The following is a 21,952-nucleotide window of genomic DNA, read 5'->3' on the forward strand; positions in this document are numbered from 1 at the left end:
AAGCCGAGGGTTGCAGTAGCTCCGGTGGTGTTGAGGTGGTCGTTACAGGATGTAAGCTTCTTTGAAGAGATGGGTTTTCAGGTTTCTTTTGAAGGATCCAAATGTGGTGGATAACCGGACGTGTTGGGGCACAGAATTCCAGAGGATGGGGGATATTCAGGAGAAGTCTTGGAGGCGATTGGGTGAGGAGCGAATAAGCGTGGAGGAGAGGAGGAGGTCTTGGGAGGACCGTAGATTACGTAAGGGAAGATATTGAGGGATTAGTACGGAAATATATGGAGGAGAAAGTTTATGGATGGCTTTGTAGGTCAGTGTTAGGCTATATGCAGCAGTTTCCCATGAGTTTAGAGTACAATGTAAACCTATGGGAAACGAAATCCGCAGTGCACATGCTGCGGAACAAAACGCGTGGAAACGCAGCGTTTTATTTTCCGCAGGATGTCAATTCTTTGTGCGGAATCCGCAGCGTTTTTACACCTGCTCCAATAGAAAACTGCAGATGTAAAACCGCAGCGGAATCCGCAAAAGAAACCGCAATAAATCCACAGGAAAAACCGCAGCGGTTTTTCACTGCGGATTTATCAAATCCGCTGTGGAAAAATCCGCAGAGGAGCTTTCTACGTGTGCAGATACCCTTAGTAGTTTAAACTGGATACGCTGGGAAATTGGGAGCCAGTGAAGGGATTTGCAAAGAGGGGAAGCAGGAGTGTAGCGAGGAGAGAGATTAATTAGTCGGGCAGCAGGGTTAAGGACAGACTGGAAGGGTGTGAGAGTGTTAGGCTTCTTTCACACTAGCGTCGTACAACGCACGTCGCAATGCGTCGTTTTGCAGAAAAAGCGCATCCTGCAAAGTTGTTTTCAGGATGGTTTTTTTCTCAATAGGCTTGTATTAGCGATGCATTGCCATACGTCGCAACCGTCATGCGACGGTTACGTCGTGTTGTGGCGGACCGTCGGCTCCAAAAAACGTTGCTTGTAACGTTTTTTGGTGCGTTGTGTCCGCCATTTCCGACCGCGCATGCGCGGCTAGAACTCCGCCTCCTCCTCCCCGCAACTCACAATGGGGCAGCGGATGCGTTGTAATAATGCATCCCCCGCTGCCCCCGTTGTGTTGCGTTGTCACAGGATGCGTCGGTACGTCGGCCCGACGCACTGCGACGGGCCAACACTAGTGTGAAAGTAGCCTTAGAAGGTAGCCCACAAAGGAGGATTTTGCAGTTGTCGAGGCGAGAGATGATTAGGGCATGCACAAGCATTTTAGTAGATTGATGGTTGAGGAAAGGACGGATTCTGGAGATATTTTTGAGCTGAAGGCGACAGGAGGTGGCGAGAGCTTGGATGTGCGGTTTAAAGGACAGGGCAGACCAGGGTTACTCCGAGGCAGCGGATTACCTGGATGGGGGAAAGTGTGAATTAATTTATTGTGATAGATAGATCAGGTAGGGAAGTTCTACTGGTCTTTTTTTAATGAGTTGTGTAACTTTTCTGCCTCATTGACTGCTTTGTCTGTACACTTTGATGCCAATGGGGTTCTACAGAGCTCATGATAGACTACATGGCAGCAAGTTTTAGTCCTCTAGTGAGAACATCCTGCTAAAATCACTGTTTTATCAAAATTATAGCTAGTGGCCCAGTAAGTGACCTATCATGGGAATCTGTGTCCCTAGTTCTACATTATGCTGCATACAAGTAAGGTAACAAAAACCTTCTGACAGAGCCTCTCTTTAAGGGGTTTAACCACTTTGTGACCTCGGACGGGATAGTACGTCCGAGGTCAGATCCCCTGCTTTGATGTGAGCTCCGGCGGTGAGCTAACATCAAAGCCGCGACATGTCAGCTGTTTTGAACAGCTGACATGTGCGCGCAATAGCGGCGAGTGGAATCGAGATCCACCTGTCACTATTAACCTGTTAATGCCGCTGTCAAACGCTGACAGTGGTATTTAACTAGCGCTTCCGGCCGCGCGGCTGGAAATGCGCGCATCGCCGACCCCGTCACATGATCGGGGGTCGGTGATGCGTCAGGATGATAACCATAGAGGTCCTTGAGCCCTCTATGGTTACTGATTCCGGCCTGCTGTGAGTGCCACCCTGTGGTTGGTGCTCATAGCAAGCCTGCATTTCAGCTACATAGCGGCGATCTGATGAAGGACACAGTCCGAAACGCGCGTCGGGGTGCGCTGTACCTGGAGGACCGGACACTTAGTTGGCAGAGGTAATTATCTCTTGTGGCCGTATGGTAATTTCTACATTGAGCAGCTTCCGTGATCTAGGGCTCATTTCTCACCACTCCTACACGTTGTGTGTTTACTTATGCTTGATCACTTAGTCTTCCTGTACTCTTGTTCACACTAGCTTGATTTTCTTTGTCCTGCACTCTCATTTGCACCTTATTGCCATTGTGGACACCTTATACGTATTGTGTTTTTAATATATTTACACGTTCTTTCGTATATATTTTTTTATATATATTTTTTTATATTGCTTAGGTAGCCCTCATTTAGCCTGCTCAGTGCCCATTTCCCCTTTTTATACGGCCATTTTTCTACATACGGATATTATACTAATATTGCCATCTATATACATAGTATACATAAATATATATTGTTCTTTATTTCTATAATATATATTTTTTTATATTTTTCTTTTTTATATACACCCAGCCCTCTCTGTGTCCGTTACAATATTGCTGCTATTTTTTGCTGCTATTTTTATATACGGTATATATTCTGTCCTCCAGTTACAGGCACACTTTTGTGTTTGCCTATTGTTGCCCTGTATAGTTTATAATTATATATTTATGTAATAAAGGCATTTTAGTTTATCGTACCTTTCCTTGTTTTTATTATTTTATCTGGGTATTTTTTATACACCCATACAAGGTTTTATCATATATTTTGATTTCCATACTTTAGGTTCTTCGTTTCACTGATCGCTGTTATGTAGCAGGGCCGATCGAGTTGTGCCAGCTTCTAGACTCCCATGGAGGCTATTGAAGCATGGCAAAAGTAAAAAAACAAAAATGTTTAAAAAAAATATGAAATAAATTAAAAAAATATAAAAGTTTAAATCACCCCCCCTTTCGCCCCATTCAAAATAAAATAAAAAAAATCAAACCTAAACATATTTGGTATTGCCGCGTTCAGAATTGCCCGATCTATCAATAAAAAAAAAAAGGATTAACCTGATCGCTAAACGGCGTAGCGAAAAAAAATTAGAACCGCCAAAATTACATTTTTTTTTTTTGGGTCGCTGCGACTTTGCATTAAAATGCAATAACGGGTGATCAAAAGAACGTATTTGCACCAAAATGATATCACTAAAAACATCAGCTCGGCACGCAAAAAATAAGCCCCAACCCCAGATTATGAAAAATAGAGACGCTACGGGTATCGGAAAATGGCGCTTTTTTTTAAGCAAAGTTTGGAATTTTTTTTCACCACTTATGGTAGATAAAAAACAACCTAGACATGTTTGGCATCTATGAACTCGTACTGACCTGGAGAATCATAATGACAGGTCAGTTTTAGCATTTAGTGAACCTAGCAAAGCCAAACAAAAAACACGCATGGGATTGCACTTTTTTTGCAATTTCACCGCACTTGGAATTTTTTTTCCCGTTTTCTAGTACACATCATGGTAAAACCAATGATGTCGTTCAAAAGTACAACTCGTCTCGCAAAAAATAAGCTTTCACATGGCCATATTGACAGAAAAATAAAAAAGTTATGGCTCTGGGAAGGAGGGGAGTAAAAAACGAACACAGAAAAAATGGAAATTCCCAAGGTAATGAAGGGGTTAAAGAAGTTTTCCACTACTTGGACAACCTCTTGTCATACCCATCGTTTGGCCTCCATAAAATAATAAAGGCTATACTCTCCTCCCATTCCGGCGCCATTCCCTTGTTGTCGGCACTCGCTCTCCCCTGGTGACGGTGGCAGTGAGGTGAAATATTGAAGGAGGTAAGAACCAAAATACCTAAAACCTAGGTGGGTGGACATGAGTTAATAGGATCCTGGTTATTACAGGGTCAAATGCAAGTGCGGTGTTGTGACATCTGACGCCGGTGTCACTGTCTCCGCCTTCAGATAAATTGAACATGAAGAGGAAGACAGAGATCAGCTGCAGCCTGGACGTCCCCTTCATGTTTGATTTGTCCTAAGGTGGGGACAGTGATGCCAGTGCTGATTTGCCCGCCAGCGTCACATGTCGCAACACCGCACGGGAGCCCTGAGGAAAGCGAGTGCTGACACTGCGGGAACGGAGACGGCACGGGAGGCGAGTATAGGCTTTATTATTTTATGGGGGCCAAACATTTTGATCAAGAAGTTGTACTAGTAGTGGAAAACCCCTTTAAAGAAGCAGCCGACACACAGAGGAGGGCCCTGTGTAAGGGCTCATACTCACTTGCGTGAAATACTTCCGGGTCTCGCATGGTAACACCCGGCGGCACTTGGGAGCGGAGCGTGCAGCTCCATGTATTGCTATGCGGCCTCACGCTTCGCTCTGGAGTGCCGGCGGCAGAGCCGGGTTTTAACATGCGAGACTCAGCCGTATTTCACGCAAGTAAGTATGAGCCCTAAGAACAGTATGTGGGCTCAGTATCATAGTGCACAATTCCACCTACTTTCGGAGATGGACGTGACCCCCCCTTACCTCTTGCGTCTCTACACAGGTTGCACCAATGGTACTGTACGTCCGCCCCTGACTTGAAGGATCTATTTAACAGCAGAGATGCTAAATGCATGATTTCTTGGGCACCACCGCTTAGACCACCGTGATCACAACAACATGGGTCCTGCGACCGCTCGGGATAATGGTCACAGATTGGAAACTGACAAGCACGAATCCTAACTGCGGGCAATCTGAAGATTATCCACTCAAACAAACTACGCGTGAGTGCGGCTTAGGTTATGGAAATGATTATTATTAATTATTTATATAGCACCATTGATTCCATGGTGCTGTCCATGAGAAGGGGTTACATACAAGTTACAGATATCACTTACAGTGAACAAACTAAATGATGAACTTGACAAGGTTTTCAAACAGAAACCCCTTCAGGTCTTAACCCTGCTGTTCTGTTCGGTCTGGGGAGACCTATTTTGAACTTTGGTATTTTTTGGGGTGTTCAAGATGCGGTTCTGAAACTTGTGGTTGATTGACTTAAATGAGGATGGGTCGGTCGGCCACGAGTTTCAGAGCCGCATCTTGAATATTTTAAAGAATATTGAAGTTCAAAGTCGGTCATTTTTGACCAACAGAACAGCAGGGTTAATGAAACTCATAATGGTTTTTTTTTTAAAGTTTTCCAGGGTTGATTTGCAAATGCTTTTTTAAGGAGTAAAGTGCAAGTGTTTGTTTTTTTAATTTTATTTATTTTGGCGATTGTCATTTTTGCAACCTTCAAGCTGTTAAAACCCACTCAAAAGTCTTAATATAAGGGCAGCATGCAATTTTTACAAATAAATAAATAGGAACATTCTTTGGTGTTACCGAAGTGCATTGTCTGGTGTTTTTTTTTTTTTTTTAAATTGACCTGTTGTCGAACCTGACTGGAAAAAAAAATAGTGTGAGTATAACCTAAGAGTGGAGACAAGGTTTTCAAGAATCCTCACACTCCCAACAAAATGTTGGTGCGGTAGAATGATGACTGTGCATGTTGTGTTTTTTTTATTAATATTTTTTGGGTGTGTTCTTTTTGCCAGTATTGGCCATCTTACGTGGGGTTTTGGCCGTGTGGGCCAACCGCACCATGTGGTGTCATCTTTATGCCGCCATGTAGATCAGCAGAGAAAACAAAAAAAAAACTGACACAAGACCTAAAACGATAAATTTTAATTAAATAATTAAAAATATATAGAAAAAATATCAAATAGACCAGTAAGAGGGATCCTACGGGAGAGCAGGGTCTCTGGTATACAAAAAAGATGCCAGAAAAAATATATGCAAATATATATGAAAAGGCTAGGGAAGATAGATGTGCCTGTCCCTAGAAAAATCCCTTCCTGACAGCGGAGGTTGGCACCCTGGGATACGATGTGGCGCCCCCGCTCAACGAAGACTGACCCTGAAGTCCCTAAAAAGGAATCCCTCCAAAAAGAAGCCACCACCAATAATAACACCACAAAAAACAAGAAAAAAACAAAACAAGTGAAAATAAAAGTGGAATACCTGTGCTGCTATAGGCTAGAGAACCAATAGTATCACAATAAGGCTGATATATATACACTGGCATATATTGTGAGCTAGAGATGTACTCTGAGAGGAAAGAGAGAAAAAAAAACAAACAAAAAAAAAAAAAGTGTTATAAACGATATTTAAACACTGTAGCACCTCTCAAACAATAAAGTAGCGATACTGAAAAAATAACAATAATACAGGGAAATAAAACATAAATCCCTCAGCAAATACAGGGTACACAACAGGAAATCCCTGAAATGCAGTAGGACAGTATCACTAAAGTACCGGACACCACAAATAGAGGGTCACAAAAATAACCACAAATAGAGGGTTACAAAAATACCCAAACTTAGAGGGTCACAAAAATAACCACTGAAGGTATTGATATTGGTATCGTGCCCTCTACGTTCCTTATAGGAGCGTGTTAGATGATATTGATATCATACCCTCTACATTTCTTTAGAGCGTGTTAGATGATACAATAGCTCTTATTGACTTAGTTTGGTCACAATATGTGCTCCGGGTAGATATGCTCTCGTAGCTTATTGAGGAGCGCACCTAATGGTGAATTAGCTCTTATCAGCCTATAGTCAATAGTGCTGTGTTTTAAGAAGAATATCGATAAGAGGGTTACAGATATGATTACAGATATGATTATAATAGCCTCATGGCATCACTGCCAGAGGAGGCAAGTTGATATTATTCTAGTGTTTCTAAGATTCAAATAAAGCAAATCTTATGGTACAATCACTCTCATCAAGCTCATTTCGGTGGTGTCGCGTACTTAAATACATAAAAGAGTAAAGTCACCTGTACATAATTAGTGACCTAGTGGTATCACCGCCAGACAGGACATTTAGTGAGTAGTGGCACTTATAAGTCCTTACCAAAGTACAGGGTATAGCCAGAGAGTCAAAACAAACGCCAGAGATATATAAAATACTCAATAGCCCATGTCCGGTTTAAATATCAGCAAGAGTAAACACTCCATAAGCCTGAATTATTCAATAAACTTTATTGATTTTATGACATCTCTTGCTATAGTGGTCTGTGGGTATTTTATACTCATTTTTTGGTAACTCCATAAGCCTTGCAGCAAACAGGTATGAATGAAAAAATCACTTATCTCGTGGAGACAGATGTCTCTTCCCTACGCGTTTCGCCCCACATGACTGTAAAGGGGGGCTCATCAGGGGAAATGCCAATAATGGGCGCGGAAGCCACAGAAAATAAGAGCGCCGCACGTAGTCTGGAGAAAGCCGTACGAGAGTCGGCATTCTCTAGTATATATGCCAAAGACCCGGAAGTAAACAAAGCACATCCGGGGTAGCAGGAACGCACCAGTGCGCATGTACAGGAAGTTCCCAAGTCTGTTGCGCTGATGACCGCCCAATCGCAATGCGCATAGCCGGCAAAGGATGAAAAAATCCCAGCAGGGACCGCTAAAGCACAGCAATTCAAATGAGAGGCACTGCGCAGGCGCACAATGAATCCTGCCAGGAGGAGTTACCTGTATAGTGGTTAATACGAAAAATAAATCTGAGAGACCTTATATGACAGGCACCCAAGAGTACATTTGCACAGATAAAGTACGAGTAGCTGGAATACACACTATTCTCGCCATGCCAGTTATAGAATAACCGCAGAAGGTACGGAATACTTAATAAAAGTGTAAAGATACTATATAACGAACGGCCCTCATAGGAGGGCCATGTAGATCAGCACAGACTGTGCAGAGAAGCCGTTGCAGCATAAACCTTGACAATCTTTTAGCTGCACCTGCATAGCACTAGTCGGCATGGCTTTATCCGCAGGTAGGAGAGCAATTATATGAATAGGTCTTGCAGATATCCATGCACAGGCTGCAGAAACAAGCCCATGCAGATATGTGCAACCAACTTTTATTTTTTTCATTTGCAAAAAAATATGCCCCCGTTGACTAAGTCGCTCAGGGTCCTCCAGGTTCATCCATTTATAGCTACTGTTTTTCTAGATATGACCTCTTTCTCTTAAATTCCCTTTTTGTTATATGGCTGGGCAAGAAAACACATTTTAATTTACACTCTAACTACGGTACTTAAGCTGTTGTGGATGAACATTTCACTGATTGATTGTTTTTTGTCGAACATGTTGTTTTCTTCATACCTTGTACTCGGAGAAACAGCAGGATTCTACCTATTATTTCTGTCCTTTTTCTTACTAATGGGTAGTAATTCTTTATTTCCTCCTGAGACCTACGGTAATTTTTTTTGAGCAATTAGGAACGGATAACTCTGATCCTGTACCTAGCTGCATCAGAGTCTGAGACCAAATCTGTCCGACCTCTGGCCTTATTTTATGGCATTGTATGTTCCTGCAGCACTCCGTGTCTGGAATATCATATGTCCTTTCTTTCATGGGTGTAAATCTAGTCTCTACCCCACTGAGTATGGTTTTCAAGAAGATGTCCCATAGGAAAGAGGTAAGGCTCTGGGCTAACAAGGCTAAGTTTTACATACATGGAAGAATGAGCCATATTTCTGGAAAGGCAAAGAAATGCAACGCCACATTCATGAGGATGAAGGCACTTATTACACCAGGTGAAAAAAAAAAAAAAAAAGCTGTAGTAGATCTGCGTGTGGATTCTATAATATAAACCCACAACAAATTACTATATAAACATTACTAGGGTTTACAAAAAATGTCAAGGGGAAAAAATAAAAATACAAAACAATAACATTTAAAGCATTCTTATTATGCTTCAATGTAAAGTGGTGAAATCTACAGTATTATCTTACACGAACATTCTGACTTTGCTGCAGAATTGGTCCACACTTGCAGCCATTTGATTTTGCCACATGTGGCCCGGCCTTAATATACTTCTGTGTTTTGTTTGTTTTTTTGCCGAGTGCATCCCTTATTGTAGGAAAGGTGGATTATTATGGCATTTTCCTTATTAGTTATTATTTATTCAGCACAACTCCACAGACGTGCTCAGTCAAGCTGTAGGGTTCAACTATTTGTTAATGTGTTTTTCACATTATTTGTTATTTTTATCCTATGCAATTGTTAATGCTCCTAGAAACTTGCTATGGGTTCATGATGTATGAAAAATCATCTTTATTCTAATGGATTTAGATTAAACAGCTTTTATAACTTATATTCCTGAAATCCCATCCACTGTGCTGTAACATCTGGCCGTTGCGGGTTGGACACTGCGGCTCTACACAGCGTTCAACCAGCAGCGTTTACTGACCGTGGGAACATACCCAACATCTATGAAACAGTGTCTTAAGTATAGACTGTGATTTCTGGCCTGACTGCAGGTCTCCTGACCCCAACTCAACAGCCTCATAAGCAAATATGAATGAAAAGCTCAATTTGCCTTTTCAGTATCATGGGAACCTGTCAGCAGGATTGTGCACAGTAACCTACAGACAGTGTCAGGTCAGCGCTGTTAAGCTGCCGTCACACTAGCAGTATTTGGTCAGTAGTTTACATCAGTATCTGTAAGGCTAGGTTCACACTACGTTAGTGCAGTCCGTTCAACATATCCGTTAAACGGACTGCACTAACGCAAGTGCCGGCACTTGCACAGCGCTAGCGCAGATGGAGCTTCTGCTAGCTCCATCTGCACTAGCGGCGAGCTAGCAGTGACGGGCCCGAAAACTCTGCAGGCGGCGTCTCGGGTCCGTCACTCAATGACGGCACATCGCTAGCGCACGCCCATTGTGGGCGTGCGCTAGCGATGCACTCGCCATTGCTTGTAATGGCGGCGTTAACGGACTACGTTACACCGCGTTATGCCGCGGTGTAACGTAGCCCGTTAAACGGGTTCACACAAGTGTGAACCCAGCCTAAGCCAAAACCAGGAGTGGAACAAACAGAGGAAAAGTATAATAGAAACATATGCACCACTTTATCATATTTATCACCCACTCCTGGTTTTGGCTCACAAATACTGAGGTAAAATACTGACCAAATACTGATAGTGTGAAGGCAGCCTTATACTGATTACAATGATATCTTGGTTGATGAAATCCATCTTGTGGTTGTGTTTTCAATCTTTATTTTCAGTTTTGAGTTAATGATATGCTCGTGCTGCGGGCATTATTCATAATGCAGACTGCTGACAGGTCACTGATCCCTATCACTGATAGCTGCTACTGCACCATTTTCAAACTGTCAAACGGACATGAAACATGCGATTATGCTGCAGAGCAGGTGCAGCGGTTGGCGCCTTCCTGCAGAAGTGTTTTTTTTTTTTAAAGGATGTACAGATATTCGTTATGCAAACTAAGGCTACGTTCACATTAGCGTTGCGCGCCGCTGCGTCGGCGACGCAACGCACGACGCACAAAAAACGCGCGCAAACGCACGCAAAAACGCTGCGTTTTGCGACGCGTGCGTCGTTTTTTGACGAAAATCGGACGCACGAAAAATGCAACTTGTTGCATTTTCTTGCGTCCGACGCTAGCGTCGGAAACGACGCACGTGTCGGAGAACGCAACAAAAAAACGCACGCGTCCCCCATGTTAAACATGGGGGCGCGTCGCCGCTGCGTCGCCGACGCAACAGCGACGCACATTAGCGGAACGCTAATGTGAACGTAGCCTAAGGGGGCAGGTCAGTGAGGAATCAGTTTTTAAATTTCAAAAAACTGACCGTCACATCCAAACATAGACTAAATGTGAACAGGTGCTGAACTTAGTCACCAACTCGTATACAGTCAAATAAATAAGGCAGCACAGTGCCGCGATAAAACATGCAAACATGAAAATTGAACTGCATTACTGCACTAGAAATATGAAAAAATGAGAGCGTTTAGCGCATAAATTGGCCAATTCATGTGTACCTGGTAGCCACATTAGGGCATCTCATGTATACCAGGTCCTAAACTTTCCTTTCCTCGCTGAGAATAAAGTCTTCATCTGAATGGGTACCTGTGAAACCTCTTCTTAGTGAGGGATCAGTGACCTGTCAGCAGGCTACATTATGAATACCTAATCAGAGCACTACATAAAGACCGCCTTCCCCCCTCTCCCCCACAGTCCGCCCCTGAGCACGAACATATTAACTCAAAACTGAAAATAAAGATTAAAACCACAACCACAAGACGGATTTCATCAACAAAGGTATCATTGTAATCAGTATAACGGCACTGACCTGACACTGTCTGTAGGTTTGTCACGGGGCTGTCAAGAGAGACTAAGGCTGGGTACCGGGCCCCTGCGTTATCCCTCAGACTAGGGGAAACCCTGTCTGTCCCTCTCCCAGAATTTACACTGATGGTGTGCTTGTCTGGGCCGTCAGGCCTGGCCCTAACTCCTGTTTCAGCCCTATGCTGAAACCACCATCCGCCACCCAGTGAAGAGACCACACACCAATCCCCCACAGAAAGCACAGACAGGGAAAACCAAAAACGCACCACGCCGCAAGCACACAGGAAAATACAATAATGTGCACAGGGCAAAATAAGTACAAATATAGGAGGAGAAATATAATAACGGGTCATACACCACCAGATACGATATCACTTCTCCAAGACCACCACTCCAGACCAGAATCACTAGGCACGAGGCACAAGCTATTATCAGCGACGCCCAAAGTCCAGCAAGACTATTTAAAGGCCATGGGCGTAACCCAACCTCCAACCCGATTACCAACTAAATTAACCCCGAGAAACCTGGATAAAGTCTAGCCGGCGCCACTGAGCGTACAGTGGTCGTAAATGGAATTACCGCTGTCTGTCGGACGCCCTAGTGTGAATAGCGTCCGACATGACAAGGTTACTGTGCACAATCCTGCTGACAGGTTCCCTTTAAGGTAATGAGAGCTGTATTTTCTATGGTACAGGCGATTTTATCATAACATTTTTAATATAACTTATCATAGAACTTGTCTTTCTTCTCCACTGAAGAGCCACTTCACACCTCCCCCTCAAATCTGTCTCCTGAGCTCACCATCTAATAAAAAAAAATCTGAACTCCATTGTCCTCAAGGCAACACACACTGCCAGCTGTCTGAGGTGTCAGGATACACCTCATATTATATTCTATGGTGGGGGAGGAGTGAGGAGCAAGGGAGAAAAAAATGTGAAGTGCCAGATACAGACAGATCGGGAAGAGCTTTCTAATAAAATTTTTTACCTTACTATAGAGCTGGATTCACCTTCGCACTTCTCAGTTCTGCTGTGTATTTTCTTCCATTTTGCTTCTGTTTTTTTTTTATTTAAGTGGTAATCTTTCCATGTGGGCACTAATGTGTATGGGAGACATCATAGCAGTTCCTATGATGTAACCTCTTCACTTATCTCCTCCCACCAGCTCTGTCATTTGCAGATATAGAGGTTTTAAGAGATCTTCTCGCCATTCTTAATGATGGGGCATGGTGGTGTCAGAATCTCCTGATCTGAACGGTAAATGCTCCTGATACGCACCTCTTCATTAATCAGGACCATCTAACGAGTAATGTGCGCCTTCGTGAGCCACACCAGAAATCTTACTCCAATTAGGGACTGGATTGAGGTTTCTGGAAATGGGAACAGCTTTGTCATGAGTTAGACTAGCTGTTGCATTAAGCCCCCGCTGCGCCCCTGTCCCACCCAAGCACTGCCTGTTTTTGATGTAGCTGGGAGAAACTGTTGTGAAAATGCCAAATCGTAACATTTTTACACAACTGAAAGTCACGCCAAAATTTTGTTCCCTTTTCAAAGCGATTTATCCCAGAATCCTGGTGAATTTGCTTTGAATCAGGGCCGCAGTGTGTAGAGGGGTAAAATGGTGAAAATGCAGGATACAAGTGGTTTAATGGCCAGAAATCGTGTCAGGACAGCTTATTCTTAGATATTACCTGAAAGTTTAGTTCCCTTTTTAAGGGATTGATTTTGAATATATAAATCTAGCTCGGTAGTCGGTCTCCTCCCTCTGTAACTCTGTGGTCCTCTGCTTCGAGCAGGTCCATTATTGTATATTTAGGTCACTGCTGGAGTTTCTAACTCCTGATCAGTCTTTGTGAAGGGTAAAAATGCGAAGAGAAACTGTGAAAAAGCACTAAAGGGTCTTATCCAATGACAAAAGGGTGTCAGGAAAAGGGGAGAATACACTCGCCTTAATTAATTGCTGAACGGTAAAGGTACCGTCACACTAAGCGACGCTGCAGCGATACCGACAACGATGTCGATCGCTGCAGCGTCGCTGTTTGGTCGCTGGAGAGCTGTCACACAGACAGCTCTCCAGCGACCAACGATCCCGAAGTCCCCGGGTAACCAGGGTAAACATCCGGTTACTAAGAGCAGGGCCGCGCTTAGTAACCCAATGTTTACCCTGGTTACCATTGTAAATGTAAAAAAACAAACACTACATACTTACATTCCCGGTGTCTGGTCATGTCCCTCGCCTTCAGCTTCCCGCACTGACTGAGCGCCGGCCGTAAAGTACAGCGGTGACGTCACCGCTGTGCTTTACGGCTGGCCGCCGCTCACCAGTCAGTGCGGGAAGCTGACGGCGAGGGACCTGACCAGATACCGGAATGTAAGTATGTAGTGTTTGTTTTTTTACATTTACAACGGTAACCAGGGTAAACATCGGGTTACTAAGCGCGGCCCTGCACTTAGTAACCCGATATTTACCCCGGTTACCAGTGAAGACATCGCTGAATCGGCGTCACACACGCCGATTCAGCGATGTCAGCAGGAGATCCAGCGACAAAATAAAGTGCTGGACTTTCCCCAGCGACCAATGATCTCCCAGCAGGGGCCTGATCGTTGGTCGCTGTCACACATAACGATTTCGTTAACGATATCGTTATGTGTGACGGTACCTTAACACATAAATAGGCTTATAACAGCTGCGCACAGATACCGGTCGAGCAGACAACCACAGAGGAAAAGAGCTGAGGTATCACTTATGCGCTGCTGAAATAAAATCTTCGATGAAATGAAAACATTTATTCAAACAGGTTTAAAAGTCAACGCGTTTTGAGGTCAACCAGGACCTCTTCATTAGGACAAACCTAGTGACACTGTATGGTATAGCTGCCCTTTATGCTGTATGGATTACACTTCTCGAATCCATGGGAAGAATAATGAAATAATTATGCATTACAAATAATAAATAGAAAAAAAATCAAATAAAAAAAAATGTATATAAAATTCGAACTGATGAATGAGCTATGCATTGCAGTGACTGACACCTCAAGGATTAATGCTGTGTGCCACTGCAGCGCATCAGACCCAGTGAGTGAAGTATTTATTTGTTGTTTTTCTATTTATTATTTGTAATGTGTATTTATTTCATTATTCTTCCCTTCGATTCTAGAAGTATAATTGAAATGCATACTAGTATTCTGGTGTCAATTTCATTACGCTTTCCAAATTGGATTACTGACTGGCATCCGCGCACATCCTTGTGGCACATGTGAACTTTGACATGCCATGTACCCGGTTTGGCGGTCTTTTTCATGAAATACAGCATAAAGGACAGCTATACCATACAGTCTCACTAGGTTTATCCTGATGAAGAGGCCCTGGGTGACCTCGAAACGCGTCGATTTTTAAACCTGCTTGAATAAATGTTTTAATTTCACCGAAGATTTTATTTCAGCAGCGTATAAGTGATACCTGGTTTTTTTTTTTCCTCTTTGTGAAGGGTAAGACCTAGGTAGACCAAGACTGATGCACTCAGCTACTTTTTTTTTTTTATGCACATGTGATAAGACAAAATGAGGCCAGAGGAGCATTTATTGTGGTGCAGATTATGCAGATGTAACGCCAGCTCCGGACTAATAGGCTTATTCTGTTTCCTCTTTTGTAACAGTGAAGCATTGACTGCAAATTGCTTAAAATGACCTAATCCGATGTTCTATCAGCAATGTGAGGTGGCTCCAAGCCTCGTATTTTATCACTTCAAACCGCCTGTGGCGTAACAGGAAGCTGTGACACCGAAGGGACAAGCTTGTGCTTGATTGTGACAAAGTGGCTGCAGCAAATGAGCTATAAAACTTGTCTCTCGCTGCAGACTTCCTTGTGCCTACAAGAAGGGGGGCACTCTTAACCAACTTGTAACATTTCCTGAGCAATAAGTGAACTTTTTTTTTCGGTTCCTTTTAGATTTGATAACATTTTAAAGTCTTATACTTGTCTTTTAAAAAGAGGGCACATATTCTTTAGTTAACATATACACATGTAAAGGTACCTTCACACACAACGATATTGTTAACGATATCGTTGCTATTTGTGACGTAGCAACGATATCGTTAATGAAATCGTTATGTGTGACAGCGACCAACGATCAGGCCCCTGCTGGGAGATCGTTGGTCGCTGAATAAAGTCCAGAACTTTATTTCGTCGCTGGATCTCCCGCGGACATCGCTGGATCGGCGTGTGTGACACCGATCCAGCGATGTCTTCACTGGTAACCAGGGTAAACATCGGGTAACTAAGCGCAGGGCCGCGCTTAGTAACCCGATGTTTACCCTGGTTACCATGCTAAAAGTAAAAAAAAACAAACAGTACATACTTACCTACAGCCGTCCGTCCTCCAGCGCTGCGCTCTGCACTCCTCCTGTACTGTCTGTGAGCCGGAAAGCAGAGCGGTGACGTCACCGCTCTGCTTTCCGGCTCCCAGACAGTACAGGAGGAGAGCAGAGAAGCAGAGCGCAGCGCTGGAGGACGGACGGCTGTAGGTAAGTATGTACTGTTTGTTTTTTTTTACTTTTAGCATGGTAACCAGGGTAAACATCGGGTTACTAAGCGCGGCCCTGCGCTTAGTTACCCGATGTTTACCCTGGTTACCGGCATCGTTGGTCGCTGGAGAGCTGTCTGTGTGACAGCTCTCCAGCGACCAAACAGCGACGCTGCAGCGATCCGGATCGTTGTCGGTATCGCTGCAGCGTCGCTTAATGTGAAGGGGCCTTAAGGCAGTTGGAAGGCAAAGATTCCTAAGAATGACATATATAAATCCTATGGATTTGTACATAGGCCCACTTTTAGCCTATAGGCTTCCTATGGTTAAAAATAAAAAACTGAAGTTTTCTCTTACGCCCCTTCTCCAGTGCCAACTCTTTCTGCAACTTCTCCCTTTGATTGTTCATAGCCTGCAGAGCTATAGGAATATGAGCCGCTGACTCCAGTGATTGGCTGTAGTGGGCTTGTGCGCTGTCGTTGTGACTTTTGCCACTGAAACCTGTACAGAATTACTGGGAGCAAGGTATTGGAGTTGGCACTGTAGCAGAGGCCAGTAAGTAAACCCAAAATAGAAGATAGGCGACGGAGATGGGACTGAGATAATGAATTTCATAGATGACTAATTGTTTGAGACACAAGAAAAGTGCCCAATGATGCACAATTTTAGGGTAAAGGTACCTTCACACTAAGCGAGGTCGCTAGCGAGATCGCTGCTGAGTCACAAGTTTTGTGACGCAACAGCGATCTCAGTAGCGATCTCGCTATGTTTGACACGTAGCAGCGACCAGGCCCCTGCTGTGAGATCGCTGGTCGTGTCGGAATGGCCTGGACCTTTTTTTGATCGTTGAGGTCCCGCTGGGTAGCACACATCGCTGTGTTTGACACCTTACCAACGACCTCGTTGACGACTCAGACACCGACACATAGGTGTGCATTTGCGTTGCCTTTTCCGCACCCCTCCGTTCCGATTGGTCGCTACTGCGTTCTGATTGGCGGTCATGCCTTCAATAGAAGGCGACATAGTAGCGCTTCCATCCTTTGTTCCTGACCGCGTGGTGGTTTGCAGATCGTTGTAGAGTTCTCTGGCCTGCGACTCCTCTTCGATTTATCTATTCGTCAACGGTTCTTCTGACACTTATATTTTGTGCACGGTAGGTATCGTTTGGGGTCTCAAATGCGTTTTCATTTTAGGGCTATTGTCGCCTCATAAGGCAAGGCCGCCACCAATCAGAACGCAGTAGCGATCACCAATCGGAACTGAATGGGCGCGGAAAAGGCAACGCAAATGCACGCCTGTGTGACTACAATTAAGTAAAAAGGGCAGCACACTGCAGCGCCAAAACATGCAAACTTGAAAACACGAAATTTGAACTGCATTACTGCACTAGAAATATGAAAAATGAGAGCTTTTAGCGCATAAAAATGGCCATATTTATGTGTACCTCGTAGCCACTTTACGGCATCTCTCTTATACGAGGTCCTACGCTTGACCTACCTCGCTGAGAATAAACGTCTCCATCTGAATGGGTACATGTGAAACCTCTTCTTGGACTCAAATTCTCACTCTCTGTGGAGGGTTATTAGACCTACTATAATTAAAAAAAGTAATGCAGTTCAAATTTCGTGTTTTCAAGTTTGCATGTTTTGGCGCTGCAGTGTGCTGCCCTTTTTACTTAACTATATACGAGTTGGCGACTCTGGGTTCAGCACCTGTTCACACTCAGTCTATGTTTGGATGTGCAGATCAGGTTTTTGAAATGTATTCTCTAGCCTTCTGATCGTGCACTCCCGCCTCCTAGCCACAGGTGTTTTAATTATAGTAGGTCTAATACCCCTCCACAGAGCGTGAGAATTTGAGTCCAAGAAGAGGTTTCACATGTACCCATTCAGATGGAGACGTTTATTCTCAGCGAGGTAGGACCTCGTATAAGAGAGATGCCGTAAAGTGGCTACGAGGTACACATAAATATGGCCATTTTTATGCGCTAAAAGCTCTCATTTTTCATATTTCTAGTGCAGTAATGCAGTTCAAATTTCGTGTTTTCAAGTTTGCATGTTTTGGCGCTGCAGTGTGCTGCCCTTTTTACTTAACTATATACGAGTTGGCGACTCTGGGTTCAGCACCTGTTCACACTCAGTCTATGTTTGGATGTGCAGATCAGGTTTTTGAAATGTGTGACTACAATGTCACACAGGACGTCCCTCATCGAGGTCTGAATCGTCATAATAGCTGCCATGTGACAGGGTCACAACAACCAACGACATCGTTGTACAGGTCGCTACTGGTCGCTGCATCGCTGCTGCGTCATTGGGAAGATCTCACTGTTTGACATCTCACCAGCGACCACATAGTGACGCAGCAACGATCCCTGACGGGTCGTATCGTTGTCGGGATCGCTTTAGCGTCGCTAAGTGTGACGGGGCCTTAAGAGGTATATAAGCTGCTCTGCTGTCTGTGTGTTCACCCTTGGTGGCCTGCGTTCTTCCTTTTGTTCACCCCTGGTGGCCCGCATTCTCCCTTTTTAGGTCATTGCACCTATTAATACTAAATGGGAAATCACAACCTCTGTAGCGCTTCTAAAATTATTTTTATTTTTGTAACTCCTGTTCAGTGTTCAACACTAAAATATTAGAGGTTGCCTACCATGTTTTTATATCTAAAAGCAGTCCAACATCATCTTAAAATAGACTAATAGAATGGGATGTGGGCTGGTGAGGGAGGCTAGAGCGGTTCTGACTGTGCATCCATTACTGGCCATATGGACTTGTGACAACTCTGAGTCACTCACTGGCTGTAAAAAGGAAGCAAGGTTTGGCAACAAACAGGCACTAAAAAGGAAAAGAGTTGAGAAATAGGGTAAATTGGAAGGAGATTACAGTAAAAAAAAATCTCTGGTCTGAAGATTCTCACGGGAGAGGAGGATCCACCTCTTGCCTGCTGTCATTCCCGGCTCTTCTGTTTCGCTAGCTTGTCACAATATCGCATATGTCATGCTGCAACAATGATGTTGTGCCGGGCTGGCTAATTAACCCTGCTGTTGTCTTCGGTCAAAAACGACCGACCTTGAACTTCAATATTCTTTAAAATATTCAAGATGCAGCTCTGAAACCCGTGGCCGACCGACCCATCCTCATTTAAGTCAATCAACCACAAGTTTCAGAACCGCATCTTGAACACCCCAAAAAATACCAAAGTTCAAAATCGGTCTCCCCAGACCGAAGACAACAGGGTTTAAAGAGCTGGAAATGATGGCAGGTAAGAGGCAGTTCTCTCGTGCCGTGACTGATGAAATGGGATGGGCAAATACATTTCTATCCGCTCTTCTCATCCGCTGGACTTTCATTCAGAAAGTGACCATCTGAAATGTTCTTCATGCTTGAAAGTATCTTTAGAAAATCTCTGCAATCAGTCTTCACTGCCATCAATGCTTTTTTCCAATGTTAGTATTGATTTAGCTTGATGAGATACTTTTGGCATTGATATCTTTTCCCACCCAATATCATCTATCATATTTTCTACTCCCGTGTTCATTGAATGAAGAAAAAAAAACAAAACAAAAAAACCCACAGAGAATAGGACAATAGCAACTTAGAATAAATAAGATGAGGCCTCTGTACACTGAACGCTATGTCTTAAGACTGCACAACATGAGATCATATTGACCTGGAGCACTGGGATGTTCTCTCACATGGACACAGCTGGTAGCAGCAAGTTCTCAGCTCATGCAGCTCTTCAGGCAGATTGCTTTACTCCCGTTGATCATTTCAGAAGATCTGGAGGAACATAGTTTGTACCATATTGGTAGATGGCTTGTAAGTTTAGATATTCCAGAAATTTGAATATTTTTGCATACAGTTTTTTGAAAGTATAGATTAGTTCACGATACAAGTTACACACATTATTAAAGAGATATCTTGGATCTGATATCTTGGATAGTACTTACTATGAAAATGTATGAGAGATTGGCTGTATAATCCTGATATTAATATGAGCATTTTATAAATCCAGCTATTGAGTGAGCAAGCTCATAAGGGCAATTTTATTCAGTCTCTGCTGCTTGTGCTGAGCAGTGTGAGATCAGCAGCAGGTAGGCGGTACACTTTGGAGCTGTCAGTCAGCCTAGGCAGACTGAATTTGAGTTTATGCTTTGAAATAGAATTGTACAACCTTTCTGAGCTGCACGTACACCAGGCCTAAGATCTATTTAATAATGTATGTGGTATGTATTATGGAATCTAGTGACACTCGCTTTTAGGGTCTGCCTATAAAAGTGACAGTTATGGGTTTCTACTATTCCAGTAGAAGATTATTTAGATTTCTAACTATTTAGAGGTTTTTTACACAGTGTTCCAAATTATTATGCAAATTGGATTTGAGTGTCATAAAAATGTAATTGTTTTGTTTTTCAAATAAACTCATGGATGGTATTGTGTCTCGGGGCTCAATGGATCACTGAAAAGAGTCTTAAACACGTGATAATTAGTTTTCCAGGTGATTCTAATTAAAGGAAAGCTACTTAAAAATGATGATCCACATTATTAAGCAGGCCACAGGTTTCAAGCAATATGGGAAATAAAAAGGATCTCTCTGCTGCCGAAAAGCATCAAATAGTGCAATGCCTTGGACAAGGTATGAAAACATTAGATATTTCACAAAAACTTAAGAGTGATCATCATACTGTGAAGAGATTTGTGAATAAAACAGAGCACAGAGTTCATGCAGATAAAGGCCTAATGAGGAAGGTTTCTGCCAGACAAATTCATAGGATTAATAGAGCAGCTGCCAAAATACCATTACAAAGCAGCAAACAGTTATTTGAAGCTGCTGGTGCCTCTGGAGTCCCTCAAACCTCAAGGTGTAGGATCCTTCAAAGGCTTGCTGTGGTGCATAAACCTAATTTTCAGCCACCCTTAAACAGTGTTCACAAGCAGAAACGGTTGCAGTGAGCCCAGACATACATGAAGACTATCTCCAACAAAGTGTTAATCCGCACAGTGGGGAAGCCCACTCAGTGCACAGGAAACTGCATGAACTGATGCTACAAGCATATACACAGCAGTAAGTGCTCCGTGAGCTGGGGTGCCACTCCAAAGAAATAGCCACAATAGATACAAAAATTGAAAGGAACGGATGGCACTCACGGGTTAAAAAAAAAGTCTTTATTCCAATACTTTAAAACATCGGCATCGGGAGGATGGGAACAGGAGTGGAATGGACGACAGCCGTTCTGCGCTGCAGTGGTGCTTCTACTGGTCAGCCACACTGGTGTTTTGGAATAAAGAAGTTTATTAACCTGTGAGTGCCATCCGTTCCTTTTGAATTTTTGTATACATGAAGACTAATTTTCAAACAGTCTTGTTTACTGATGAGTGTCGAGCAACCCTGGATGGTCCGGATGGATGGAGTAGTGGATGGTTGGTGGATGGCCACCATGTCCCAACAAGGCTGCGACGTCAGCAAAGAGATGGAGGAGTCATGTTTTGGGCCGGAATCATTGGGAAACAGCTGTTAGGGCCCTTTAAAGGGAACCTGTCACCCCAAAAGTCGCGGGTGAGGTAAGCCCACCGGCATCAGGGGCTTATCTACAGCATTCTGTAATGCTGTAGATAAGCCCCCGATGTTACCTGAAAGAGGAGAAAAAGACGTTAGATTATACTCACCCAGGGGCGGTCCCACTGCTGGTCCGGTCGGATGGGTGTCTCTGGTCCGCTGTGGCACCTCCCATCTTCATTCCAAGACGTCCTCTTCTGATCTTCAGCCACGGCTCCGGCGCAGGCGTACTTTGTCTGCCCTGTTGAGGGCAGAGGAAAGTACTGCAGTGCGCAGGCGCCGGAAAGGTCAGAGAGGCCCGGCGCCTGCGCACTGCAGTACTTTGCTCTGCCCTCAACAGGGCAGACAAAGTACGCCTGCGCCGGAGCCGTGGCTGAAGATCAGAAGAGGACGTCTTGGAATGAAGATGGGAGGCGCCGCAGTGGACCAGAGACACCCATCCGACCGGACCAGCAGCGGGACCGCCCCTGGGTGAGTATAATCTAACGTCTTTTTCTCCTCTTTCAGGTAACATCGGGGGCTTATCTACAGCATTACAGAATGCTGCAGATAAGC

General features: G+C 43.8%; 1 protein-coding gene across 7 annotated transcripts in view; it reads left to right on the forward strand.

The window, feature by feature from the left end:
- The window catches only part of RAB27A (RAB27A, member RAS oncogene family), a 113,551-nt gene that overhangs the window by 14,600 nt on the left and 76,999 nt on the right, over window positions 1-21,952 (forward strand). Inside the window, exon 2 of one of the 7 annotated variants that reach the window (XM_069765964.1) lies at window positions 4,675-4,894. The exons of 4 other annotated variants lie outside the window; for them this stretch is intronic. The gene's annotated coding sequence lies outside the window, so the exon portion shown is untranslated. Of the gene's footprint in view, window positions 1-4,674; window positions 4,895-21,952 lie in introns of those variants that run through there. 2 more of the 7 variants (XM_069765960.1, XM_069765958.1) reach the window with 2 other exon arrangements.

Source organism: Ranitomeya imitator, chromosome 4, assembly GCF_032444005.1.
Source record: "Ranitomeya imitator isolate aRanImi1 chromosome 4, aRanImi1.pri, whole genome shotgun sequence".
NCBI lineage: Eukaryota > Metazoa > Chordata > Amphibia > Anura > Dendrobatidae > Ranitomeya > Ranitomeya imitator.